Source organism: Natator depressus, chromosome 11 (genome assembly GCF_965152275.1).
Source record: "Natator depressus isolate rNatDep1 chromosome 11, rNatDep2.hap1, whole genome shotgun sequence".
Classification (NCBI taxonomy): domain Eukaryota; kingdom Metazoa; phylum Chordata; order Testudines; family Cheloniidae; genus Natator; species Natator depressus.
The window spans coordinates 72,799,750-72,812,208 of NC_134244.1; the positions used below are offsets into that span (position 1 = coordinate 72,799,750).

The 12,459-nt window shown below is 57.0% G+C and overlaps 1 non-coding gene and 1 pseudogene across 1 annotated transcript; one reads left to right on the top strand and one right to left on the bottom strand.

Moving 5' to 3' along the window:
• The window catches only part of LOC141996210 (butyrophilin subfamily 1 member A1-like), a 660,168-nt pseudogene that overhangs the window by 48,625 nt on the left and 599,084 nt on the right, over positions 1-12,459 (top strand).
• TRNAS-CGA (transfer RNA serine (anticodon CGA)) lies at positions 886-967 on the bottom strand. Its single transcript has one exon. It is a non-coding gene; the product is annotated as a tRNA-Ser (tRNA).

Below are 12,459 nucleotides of genomic sequence, written 5' to 3' on the forward strand. Positions count from 1 at the left end.
TTTCCGATGACCCCGAGAAGTTGGGGGGCCACCGGCGCCTAGAGCATGGCCCTGCCACAGAGGCCCCGCCCCCGGTCATCCTCTTCCCCCGAGGCCCCGCCCACCCACTGTTCACTCCTCTGGCCCCCGAGGTCCCCCTACCTGCCCCTCGCTCCTCTCCGCCTCTTCCCCCAAGACTCCACTCACCCCCTGCTTGCTCCTCTCTGCCCCTTTCCCCGAAGTGGGGCTACCGGGGGGCCATGGGGCCAGGCACCCGTCCCTTTTCTCTGTCTTCGGTGAGCGGGGGGCAGTGGGGTCCTTGGGGAAGGAGGTGGAGCAGGACAGGAAGAGGCATGAGAAGACAGGGCCGCGGGGGAAAAGGTCGAGGGGGGGTGGGGCGCAGGTTTTGGGGGAAGAGGCAGAGGGGGGATGGGAAGAGGCAGAGCAAGAGCAGGGCATCGGGCTAAGAGGCAGAGGGGAGGGGAGTGCAGGCGGGGCCCCCACTTCTCTGGAGCTTCGCTTCCGGCCCTCAAAAGATGACCACGGGCCCGCGGGCCTCCGGAGGGGAGACCCGCCCCACATCCCCAGATTTTCCCCCCCGCATGGACGGCCTTTTGTGGGAGGCTCAGCCTCCCATGGCCTCTAATACGGGCTTCCCGTGCTCAGCTCCTTCCATGCTCTGGAGAGGAGCAGCACCCAGGGGTGGGGCTGAGCCGGGGGGCGCTGGGTGAGGGGCAGAGGCCTCGGGAGCTGAGACCGCAGGGACACAGCGTGAGGCACCATCCCAGGCATCTCCATGAAAGGAGCAGAACAGGGTTTACTTGGGGTGGGGAGCGTATGGAGAGCGTCCCAGGGTCGGTGGAGATGTATTGCCCTGGTGAGCAAGTGTGGCTAAAACACAGGCCTCGCTGTGAGCAGGATTTGAACCTGCGCAGGGAAACCCGATTGGATTTCGAGTCCAACGCCTTAACCGCTCGGCCCTCACAGCTGTGAGTGACGTGACCCCCTAAGGCCCGAGAAACTGGTAAATAATCACAGTGCCCAGGCCTGAAGTCATCAGAAACACAGAATTCAAACAGGAAACCTGGCTCCCAAAGCGCAGGGGGATTTGGGGTTCTCATTGCTTAGCCATGTGGTTAAACATGAAACCAACCCCTTCCTGTGGGGCCTGTAATTGTTTAAAGATAGGGACATGGAGACAGGGAGAGGTTCACTGACCTGCAACTGGACCGAGATCAACTCCCCTCAAACCAGCTCATTCCTCACCGGTTTCTAAATGGTCATCACGTCATACAGACGTTTGCTCACTCCTGCCCTGGGCAGAAGAGAACCCCAGTGTCCTGGAGGTGAGAGGCCCGGACTGTGTCCCCGGAGTCCCGGGGCATCGTCCCTGCCCTGAGGCTGTGGCTGCACTGGGGAGTTTCTGTTTTGGGTGGGCAGGGGCCAGTGAGGCTCAAGCCAGCTCCGACGTCGGGGTCTGGGGAGGGTATGCTACTTCCACCCCCAACTCACCTCAGCAGGCCACCCGCCTGTCTGGACTTGGGGGGCCTACCACCAAAAATTATAACTCAAAGGTGGGGGGGCTCAGCTCAAAAAGTTTGGGGTGCAGGGAGAGGGACAGCTAGGGGCTGTGTGTGGGCAGAGGGTAGCTCAGGGTGCAGGGAGACTCCTAGGGGCTGTGCATAGGGGTGTGCAGGGGGGTAGCTCAGGGTGCAGTGAGGGGGGTAGCTAGGGGCTGTGTCTGGGCAGAGGGTAGCTCAGGGTGCAGGGAGGGGGGTAGCTAGGGGCTGTGTGTGGGCAGAGGGTAGCTCAGGGTGCAGGGAGGAGGTAGCTAGGGTCTGTGTGCTCTCAGGGCTCCCCTGCGGTCCCTGTACCCTGAGGGCTCTGCCAGCCACAAAGCAGCCGGGTCCCCCCACCCAGGCAGCTCTTACCAGCTGCATGAGCAAAGGGGAGCAGCTTCAACCCCCTGCAGCAGCAGGAGACGAGGCAACGCTGCGGCTGCCTGCTCCATGGCACCAGTCAGAGCAGCAGCTGTCCCACGCTGCCGGACTCTGACTTCCCACCTCCGACCTAGCCAGGGGGTGGAGAGAGGAGGTGGTGGAGGGGGGGTGTGGAGCTACCCCAGGAGTGCCCTGCTCTTGCACTGTAGTTTGGGGGGGGTGTAACACCCCTGTGTTCCCCCAACTCTGCCTCTGGGCTCAGGGCTTCTGTCCCTTGGGGAGCACTGGGGCTCGGGGCTCCAGAATTCAGCCCTGCTGCTCCCGGCTTCAGCCCTGCGGGAGGTGCTGGGGTTCGGGCTTTGGATTTTAGCCACGGGGCCCTGCGGCCCCCCGAAAGGGTTCATGGACCCCCAGTGGGCCACGAACCCCCTGTTGAGAACCGCTGGTCTAGAAAACATGATCTACGAGGAAAGGTTGAAAGAACTGGGTTTGTTTAGTTTGGAGAAGAGAAGACTGAGAGGGGACATGAGAACAGTTTTCAAGTACTTAAAAGGTTGTTACAAGGAGGAGGGAGAAAAATTGTTCTTGTGAATCTCTGAGGACAGGACAAGAAGCAATGGGCTGAAATTGCAGCAAGGGAGGTTTAGGTTGGACGTTAGGAAAAACTTCCTGCCAGCATAGTTAAGCACTGGAACAAATTACCTAGGGAGGTTGTGGAATCTCTGTCATTGTAGGTTCTTAGCAGGATCGACAGTCACCGCTCAGGGATGGTCTAGATGAGGGGTAGTCAATTATTTTTTGTCAAGGTCCAAATTCTTCATCAATATACAGTCGGGGCCAGACTGCAGAGAAAATCATTTAAAAAATAATAATAATGACAATATGTAAATAAAAAGTTTCTGGGGTCTGTTCAAAAGCGTCTGGCAATCCGGATTTGTCCCGTGGTTCGCCTGTTGACAGCCCCTGGTCTAGATAATACAGGAGAATTACGGAGACCTCGGGAATGGAGGTTGTTCGTAACTTTGCCCAAGCCGTTATGGGCTGCTCCTCAGGGCGGAGTGCTCGGAACGGGGGCTCACACTCTGCAGCGGCTGCCCGGCAAGTTTCTGATTCTAGCCCCCTGACTGCAAGGGTGATGCGTGAGGCACCCGGGGGCGCTTTGGCACCAGTGGGTGCGCAGTGCAGGCTGGGGCCCTTTCAAACGCAGCCGCTCCTCCAGAGCGCGGCAGGCGGGCAGGAGTTCGGGCTCCAGCAGCTGACGCTCTCGGCCAGGTTCCAGCAGCAGCTCAGGGAGCTTCTTTCCTGGACTGAGACTAAGGTTGCAGGCTTGTCCCCCTCCCAGCCAGAGGCGGGAAACGGCCCCTGTGGCTAGTGCAGACCCCAGCACTCCTTCTCGGGAGCTCACAGCTGTGCCTGTGAACCTCAGCGTCTTCACCTGTACGTGGCTGGCCTTCCGCGTGGCAAGTGGTGGGTGGGGGTGGGGACAGGCAGCCCCGATGTGCCTAACTTGACGATGCAGTGCCGGCACAGCACGGTATTTGTTGGGTTTTTTTGTTTTTCGTCTCCGCTGCTGCCTGACTGCGTACTTCTGGGTCCACGTGGTGTCTGGTTGACGGGTCCGTCTGTAACTCTGGTGTTCGTATTTTTGAGGTTCTACTGTACTTAGTCCTGCCTTGAGTGCAGGGGACGGGACTAGGATGGTCCTTCCGGTTCTGTGATTCCATGGAAAGGACTAATGTGGGTTTTTTAATCTGACCTCCGGCATTACACCAACAATATGATTTTACCCAGTAATTCCCGGAGAATTCAAAGGATAAGAGAGAAGGATAAGGATAAGAGAATACAAAGGATCCACTGATCAAGTTCCAGATCTCAGCTGTATAGTGGTGTGCAGTGAGCCCCTGTGCAGCTGAGCTCCTTGGCAGTAGGAAGTATGCATCCCCTGTCAGTGCTCCTTAAATGCTACCCCACGCCTTTGCAGTCCAAGACTAGGTCTTTTAAGAAAGAATGCTCCACAGCCACCAAGAAGGGGCCAGGCTTTACCTGAGAGCTAGGTTCATACTGAAACCTGCCTCTGTCAGACATCTTTTACTTCCAAAATCTTCTACTGGACGATTTAGGCATATAAGCATCACTCCTGATCCCTTCCCAGAACCCCACCCCTGAATGCTACATGCACGTAAAGCAAATGTTGACAGATTATCTGTTTTGGTCAGGAGCCAGAAACATAGCTAATACTCTGACTCTGTGCAGCTCTCTCCAGAAAACCATGGCAAGAGAGTTTATTTGTAAATGGGAAGAAATAATCTGCATTTTTAAAGTTCTTTGGGACAGTGATAAAAGTCATTTTAGACATGCAAAGTATTATGAACTTGGCATTCTCACACTTAGATGCTTCTGTAGGCTGTACTCATTGCACACACTGAGGGCTCCTGGCTGCCCTCCATTCCCCTCCCCCCATGTGCCACCCTCCCATCCTCTCTATTTCACAGATTCCCTGCATCTGCTCACCCCTCTTTCATGTCACAGGCTCTGTCCCATGTTTCTTCATCTCCCCTAGGCTGGGGCTCTGTGTGCCCTCCGACCTTCCCCTACCACACAGAACTTCTGTATGCCTCCTCTCCCCAGGCCAGGGTCCCCTTTTCTCCCCACCATTATTTCTTTTCTTTCTGTCTGAGAGATAAGTCATTGGGGGTGTCACCATTTTAAAATTATTTTGGGAAGATGATTGTTCATCTTTGTAGTTGAGATTCCTCCAACATGGGAGTGACTGTTGAGTGTAGGACCTCTCTTCGTTCAGCCAGTTATTACTAGACAATGTTGCCTCCCCTAATTATCAAAGCTTTACTACTGGGTCACCTGTCTTTATTGGCAGTAACATTCTAATTAATATTTACTCCATTTTACTGTATGGTGATTGCCCAACCACTGTCTAACTCTTGCTTTGGTATAACTTGATTAAAGGGATGATCAACAATTTATTTCTGAATACTCCCTTGAGCCTGATCATGCAGTCCTTTTGGGAGAGGGATGCAGAGATCCAGCTTTATAAACCAGACTTCTCTGTCTTTTATTCCTGTAACACTAGAAATAATTTTGTTTTTTAAACAGGAGAATAAACCATCCCTCATTCAGACTGGTCCTGAAGCAACCCTGCAGACCCACCTCCTTGTATTTGAGGCCGAGAAATCCAGAAAAGAAAACCGTGTTGTGTGTTTAGAAATGAGAAAGGAACTCTTCCCAAAGCCTACATACAAATGAACTTTTAAATTTGAGGAGACAGAATAAAAACTGGTCCCAGTTACCAGGGAAATCATGTCTTGTTTATACTAATCTGGAATATATATGGGGATGGGCACTACATAAAATCAAATTTTGCATACTACAGATCTGTAAAATGCAAAGGTGTGTTTAATAGAATTTTCTATATCGTTTCATTAATTTTTTTAGATAAAGAAAAAATATTAAAAATCATCAGTATTTTCTTCTGTCTTGGTTTCCTTTAAAGGACACGAGGCTTATTCTTACAGCAGCACTTCACTTAACCCTTAAGTGCACTCTGACCTGAGAAACCAGCAGTTAGGAGGTACAATGGCAAAGGTTTTGACAGCATGGAAGTGAGTTTAAATCAGCATTTCTCGCATGCGGCTACCAGGGGCTTTTTGTGCAGGCCTAACAGCCTCCTGGGCAGCGGTGGAGAGGCCAAAGCATCAGCCTCTCCCCTTCCCTCCCTGTTGCTCCTGCATGAGCCACCATGCCCCGCCTCTGGAGACAGGTGGGGCACAATGCTGCAGGAGCCAGGTGAGTTCTTGACTCACCTGTGGGGTGGGCAGGGCACCTTGGGGCTTGGGCTTCAGCCCTGGGTGAGAACCTGGCCGCAGGGCTTCAGCTGCACGGCTCGAGCCCCGGGCTCTGACCCAGGCTCCGGCCACGTGTCCTTGGCCCTGGGTGCTAACCCCTGGCTGTGCAGCAATAAGTGCTGGCTCCGGGCTCTGGCACCGACCCCCAGCCCTAACCCCGCTCCCTAACCCCAGCCCCAGCCCCAGCCCCAGGGTGGTGGGTGTTGATCCACAGCTCCAGCTGCGCAGCAGCAGCCACCAACCCTGGGCTCCAGCCGCTCACTCTGGACCCTGGGGGTGCTGCCTCCCAGCTCCAGCCATATGGCAGCAGGGCTCACCATTCTCCCCGACGCCTCCCCTAACCCCCATTTATCGCCCCCAGCCCCCACTGCCTTCCCTGGTTCCACCTCTATCCCCCCCATTGCCTCAGACCCCTGCTGCCTCCCTCTCCAAACCCGGGGCTTGCTGAGAAAAGCGAAACAAAGAAACATGCAAGTATCACTTTTCACAGCATGCTTACTAGCTGCCTGGGAGGCTGTGAAAAGTGATACTTGTATGTTTGTTAATATCACTTTTCACAAACTCCCAGCTAGCTACTAAGGGTGCTGCGAAAAGCAATATTCAACATACAAATATAATTTTTTGATATTATTTTTGAGTCTGAAAAAACCCTACATAAATAAATTACAATGATTTGGACACGTGTATGTGCATATTTATTTGTTTTTCCTACAGTTAAGTATTTTAGGGAAAAGCGTCAGTGCGGCCACCAGCAACAATTGGTGATCACAGTCCGAGGCCACCAAAAAATGTGTTCTGAGAACCCCTGGTTTAAATGTACTAATAGGCCAAATCCAAACCAGCCACGTCTGCCTGAACCTTTTCAGGCAGGACTTCAGGTATCACGCAAAAGATCTTATTTTTCTTTGGTTCCATGTATGCATTTGCTCAGATTTTACTTCTCCATTAAAAATGGAACCAATTCCCAGCTGCCTGTCAAGTGAGAGCTGTGACGATGTGACGCAGCAGGGAGGGGGGAGTGTTGACCTGGGAATGTGCCCTGGGGACGGGAGACCTGAGAGCCTGTCACCTGAGCCAGGAGGGGGAGGGGGAGGTAACACCTCTGCCCAGGAATGTGGACGGAGGCTGCAGCAGGGAACCTGCTCGGTGGGTTTAGTTTTCAGTTTGGGGCTGGGTGGAGGAACTCAGGGAACCCCAGGGCTGGGGTCTAAGCTCCCTGCTCCCCCAGAAGGACTTCACTGAGGGGTCCTGGGTGTACCCACAAGCTCTGTTTTGGACTGTGTTCCTGTTGTCCAATAAACCTTCTGTTTTACTGGCTGGCTGAGAGTCTCAGTGAATCCCAGGAAGAGGGGTGCAGGGCCTGGACTCCCCCACACTCCGTGACAACTGGTGGCAGCGGTGGGATCTACTGCACCCCGTGAACGGCGCTTCCTGCAGTAAGTGACTGGGGAACAGTAAAACGAAGGGGGATTGACGGGGACCAGGCGTGCTGAAGATTCAGAGAGAGACGGTTTCAGGGGGCGGTTAACCCCTGGGAGTGTGTGACCAGAGAGAAGGACTTTTGCAGTAACAGGGTCCCCCGGGGGATTGCAGCGAGCGGTCCCAGGGGCGGAGGAGTCTGCAGCTCGACCCTGGCAAAGAGGTGGTGACCTCAAGAAGGACTGGCACACTAGGGGCTTTTCCTGGAAATCGTGGACAGCTGCCCGGCCTGCGAGTGGCCAGCCGGGAGATGTACGCTAAACGCCTTAAGAGCGACCTGGTGGAGCTGTGCAGGCAGAGGGGGCTGCGCGTCGGGAGGTCCACCAAGGACCAGCTGATTGCCCAGCTGGAGGAGAGGGATCGCTTGGAGGACCCGATCCCTGTCCCTGAGGGAAGCCGCCCGGCGGACGCAGCGTGGGCCCTGGGGCCTGACCAGGCTGGGAGGGGTCAGACTGCTGCCCAGGACACCCCGAGACCCTTCCTACCTATGCCTGGGGGAGGGGTTGTGGGAAGCCCAGCGAATACCGAGGGCCCCCTGACCCCAGCAGCCAGCAGGGGATCCTCCCAGCGGAGCTCCCCATCCCTGGAGCGGATGCGGCTGGAATGGGAGAGGGAGAGGAAAATGAGGGAGCTGGAGGATCATGAAAAACAACGTCAACATGAGGAGAAACAACGTCAACATGAGCAGGAGGAGAAGGAGAAACAACGTCAACATGAGCAGGAGGAGAAGGAGAGGGAGCGTCAGGAGAAGGAGAGGGAACGTCAGGAGAAGGAGAGGGAACGTCAACATGAGCAGCAGGAGAAGGAGAAACAAAGACAGCATGAACTGGAGCTGGCCAGGCTGAGGAGCAGTGGGGCCCCGGCTGCGGTGAGTGAGGGGGGACCCAAGACTGCAAGGAGCTTTGATAAGTGCTTCCTGGCCCAGCGGAAGGAGGGGGAGGACATAGATAGCTTCCTGACGGCCTTTGAGAATGCCTGCGAGCTGCACAGGGTTGACCCTGCAGACAGGCTCCAGTTCCTCACCCCCTTACTGGACCCCAAAGCCGTGGAGGTCTACAGCCGGATGACAGGGGCAGAGGCAGGGGACTATGAACTGTTCAAACAGGCCCTGCTCCGTGAGTTTGGGCTGACCCCCGAGATGTACCGGAGAAGGTTCCAGGGTCAGCGTAAAACGCCTGAGGTCACCTACCTACAACTGGTCAACAGGATGCAGGGATATGCCCGCAAGTGGACAGCGGGGGCCCAAACTAAAGAGGACCTGCTTGACCTGTTCGTACTGGAGCACCTGTATGAACAGTGCCCTTCCGACCTGAGGCTGTGGCTGGTGGACAAAAAGCTCGCGAACCCCCAGCATGCAGGGCAGCTGGCCGACGAGTTTGTGAACAGTCGGTCAGGGGGTAGCCGGGAGGAGTCCCAAAAGAACAGGCCCCCCCCGATGCAGAGAGAGAGTCACCATGGGGCCTCCCAGCGGGGAAATAGGGAGAACCCCCTCCAAAGGGGAATGCCTGGCGTCGGGCCCCTCCGACCCGTTCGAGGGGACCAACGTGACCTGAGCTGCTATCACTGTGGCCAGAGAGGCCACGTACGGGCCCAGTGCCCCGGGCTCAGGGACAAACTGAGCAGACCCAACCTACCCAGGGTTAACTGGGTAGGGACTCAGCTGGACGAGGGGCAAGCGACCCAGGAAAGGGGGGCTACCAGTTTGCCACCTGCTCAGGAGGGAAGAGTACCCCCAGCCAGCCCCGCCAGAGGGCTGGAGGCTCTGGACTCAGGGTGCTCGGTTTACAGGGTGGGTGCGGGGCTGTCCCTCCGGAGAGAGTGCCTTGTTCCCCTGGAGGTGGATGGGAGGAAGGTCAATGGATACTGGGATACGGGCGCGGAGGTGACGCTGGCCCGGCCCGAGGTGGTGGCCCCAGATCGGGTGGTGCCCAACACCTACCTGACCCTGACGGGGGTGGGCGGGACCCCATTTAAGGTGCCCGTGGCAAGGGTACACCTGAAATGGGGGACCAAGGAGGGCCCCAAGGATGTGGGGGTACACCACCATTTGCCCACTGAAGTTTTGATGGGGGGGGACCTAGAGGACTGGCCAAGCGACCCCCAGACCGCCCTGGTTGTGACCCGTAGCCAGAGCCGGCGAGGGGCACTGCGACCTCACCCTGGGGAGGGTACCACACTGGAGGCGCGAGACCCTACTCGGGTGGGGAGGGAGCGCCGAGGGGCACGGCTCAGAGAGGCTGCGGCCTCAGACCTGGCCACGGAGGGGGAACCGGGCCCCATCCCTTCCCCAGCCGCTGAGTTCCAGGCCGAGTTGAGGAAAGATCCCTCCTTGCAGAAGCTCAGGGACCTGGCCGACCTCAGTGAGGGACGGACCATGAGGAGAGGCTGCCAGGAGAGGTTCCTGTGGGAGAAGGGGTTCCTGTACCGAGAATGGGCTCCCCCAGGGGAAGGGGAGTCCTGTGGGATCAGGAGGCAGCTGGTGGTCCCCCAGAAGTACCGCCGCAAGCTCCTGTCCCTGGCCCATGACATCCCCCTCGCAGGGCACCAGGGAATCCGGCGCACCCGGCAGAGGTTGCTACAGAACTTTTACTGGCCCGGGGTCTTTACCACCGTCCGGCAGTATTGCCGATCCTGTGACCCTGTCAGAGGGTGGGGAAGGCCCAGGACAAGGGGAAAGCGGCGTTGAGACCTTTGCCCATCATAGAGGAGCCTTTCCAGAAGGTGGCCATGGACATCGTGGGGCCTCTCAGCAAGACGACCCGGTCGGGGAAGAAATACATTCTGGTGGTGGTAGATTTCGCCACCCGCTACCCCGAGGCAGTGCCCTTAGCTTCCATTGAAGCAGACACCGTGGCAGATGCGCTCCTGACCATTTTCAGCCGAGTGGGGTTCCCCAGGGAAGTCTTGACAGACCAAGGCTCCAACTTCATGTCGGCCCTGCTCCGGTGCTTGTGGGAGAAATGTGGGGTCCGGCATGACTGGGCCTCAGCGTATCACCCCCAGTCCAATGGGCTGGTGGAGAGGTTTAACGGGACGCTAAAGATGATGCTGAAAACCTTTATGAACCAGCACCCGCAGGATTGGGACAAGTACTTACCTCACCTGCTGTTCGCGTACAGGGAGGTGCCCCAGGAGTCTACCGGATTTTCGCCTTTCGAACTGTTATATGGAAGGAGGGTGAGGGGCCCCCTGGACCTGATGAGAGACGAGTGGGAGGGGAAGGCCACTCCCGATGGAGAGTCAGTGGTGGAGTATGTCCTGACCTTCCGAGAGAGACTGGCTGAACTCATGGGCCTGGCCAGGGAGAATCTGGCCAGAGCCCAGAGGAAGCAGAAGGTCTGGTATGACCGCACGGCGCGGGCCCGTGCCTACGCCACCGGGGATCAGGTGATGGTTCTCATCCCCGTGAGAAAGAACAAACTACAGGCCGCCTGGGAGGGCCCGTTCAAGGTCGTCAAGCAGCTCAATGAGGTAAACTATGTGGTGGAGCTGTCGAACCGGGCCCACCACCGCCGGGTGTACCATGTGAATATGATGAAGCCATATTATGCCAGGGGGAATGTGGTGTTAGCTGTGTGTGGTCAGTGGGAGGAGCAGGGAGATGACCCTTTAGTAGATCTATTCCCTGGGACCAGAGCTGGTTCCCCCCTGGAAACAATCCCCCTCTCGGATCAGCTCACCCCTGCCCAGCAAGCTGAGGTCAGGGGGGTGCTGCATCCGTACCGACAGCTGTTTTCCAACCAGCCTGGACGCACTAATCTGACTGTCCACCGGGTGCAGACAGGGTCGCACCCGCCGATAAGATGCTCCCCCTTCCGAGTCACAGGGAAAACTGCTCAGGACCTGGAAAGAGAGGTCCGGGACATGCTGGCTTTGGGGGTGATCCAGCCATCGGCCAGCCCTTGGGCCTCGCCGGTGGTGCTGGTCCCCAAAAAGGATGGGTCAGTCCGGTTCTGTGTGGACTATCGGAAGCTCAATGCCATCACTGTATCGGATGCCTACCCCATGCCCAGGCCGGACGAGCTCCTAGACAAGCTGGGAGGAGCTCGGTACCTTACCACCATGGACCTTACAAAGGGCTACTGGCAGGTGCCGCTGGATGCAGATGCCCGGCTGAAATCGGCCTTTATCACCCCTCTGGGGCTCTATGAGTTTCTGACCCTGCCTTTCGGCCTCAAGGGAGCGCCGGCCACCTTCCAGCGCCTGGTGGACCAGCTCCTGAGGGGGATGGAGAGTTTTGCCGTGGCGTATATTGACGACATCTGTGTCTTTAGCCAGACCTGGGAGGACCACGTGTCCCAGGTTAGACAAGTGCTGGACCGACTCCAGGGGGCTGGGCTGACTGTCAAAGCGGAGAAGTGCAAGGTGGGGATGGCTGAAGTATCCTACCTGGGCCATCGGGTGGGGAGCGGCCGCCTAAAGCCAGAACCGGCCAAGGTGGAGGTGATCAGAGACTGGCCCGCTCCCCACACCAAAAAGCAGGTCCAAGCCTTTATTGGGATGGCAGGATACTACCGAAGATTTGTGCCCCACTTTAGCGCCATAGCCACCCCCATCACTGAGCTATGCAAGAAGGGGAAGCCAGACAAGGTGGTCTGGACCGAGCAGTGCCAGGAGGCTTTCCGGGCGCTGAAGGAGGCTCTGGTCAGTGGCCCAGTTCTAGCAAACCCAGACTTTGACAAGCCCTTTGTGGTGTTCACCGACGCCTCCGACACGGGACTGGGGGCGGTGTTAATGCAGGAGGATGAAAAGGGGGAGAGACACCCCATCGTGTACCTGAGCAAGAAGTTGCTACCCCGGGAGCAACACTACGCGGCCATCGAGAAGGAGTGCCTGGCCATGGTGTGGGCCCTCAAGAAACTAGAGCCCTATCTCTTCGGGCGACACTTCACCGTCTACACCGACCACTCTCCCCTGACCTGGCTGCACCAGATGAAAGGAGCCAACGCCAAGCTCCTGAGGTGGAGCCTGCTCCTGCAGGATTACGACATGGATGTGGTCCATGTGAAGGGAAGTGCCAACCTGATAGCGGATGCGCTGTCCCGGAGAGGGGGCCCCGAACTTCCCCAGGTCACTGGTCACAGTGACCCCGCTCAGTTCAGTCTCGAAGGGGGGAGAGATGTGACGATGTGACGCAGCAGGGAGGGGGGAGTGTTGACCTGGGAATGTGCCCTGGGGACGGGAGACCTGAGAGCCTGTCA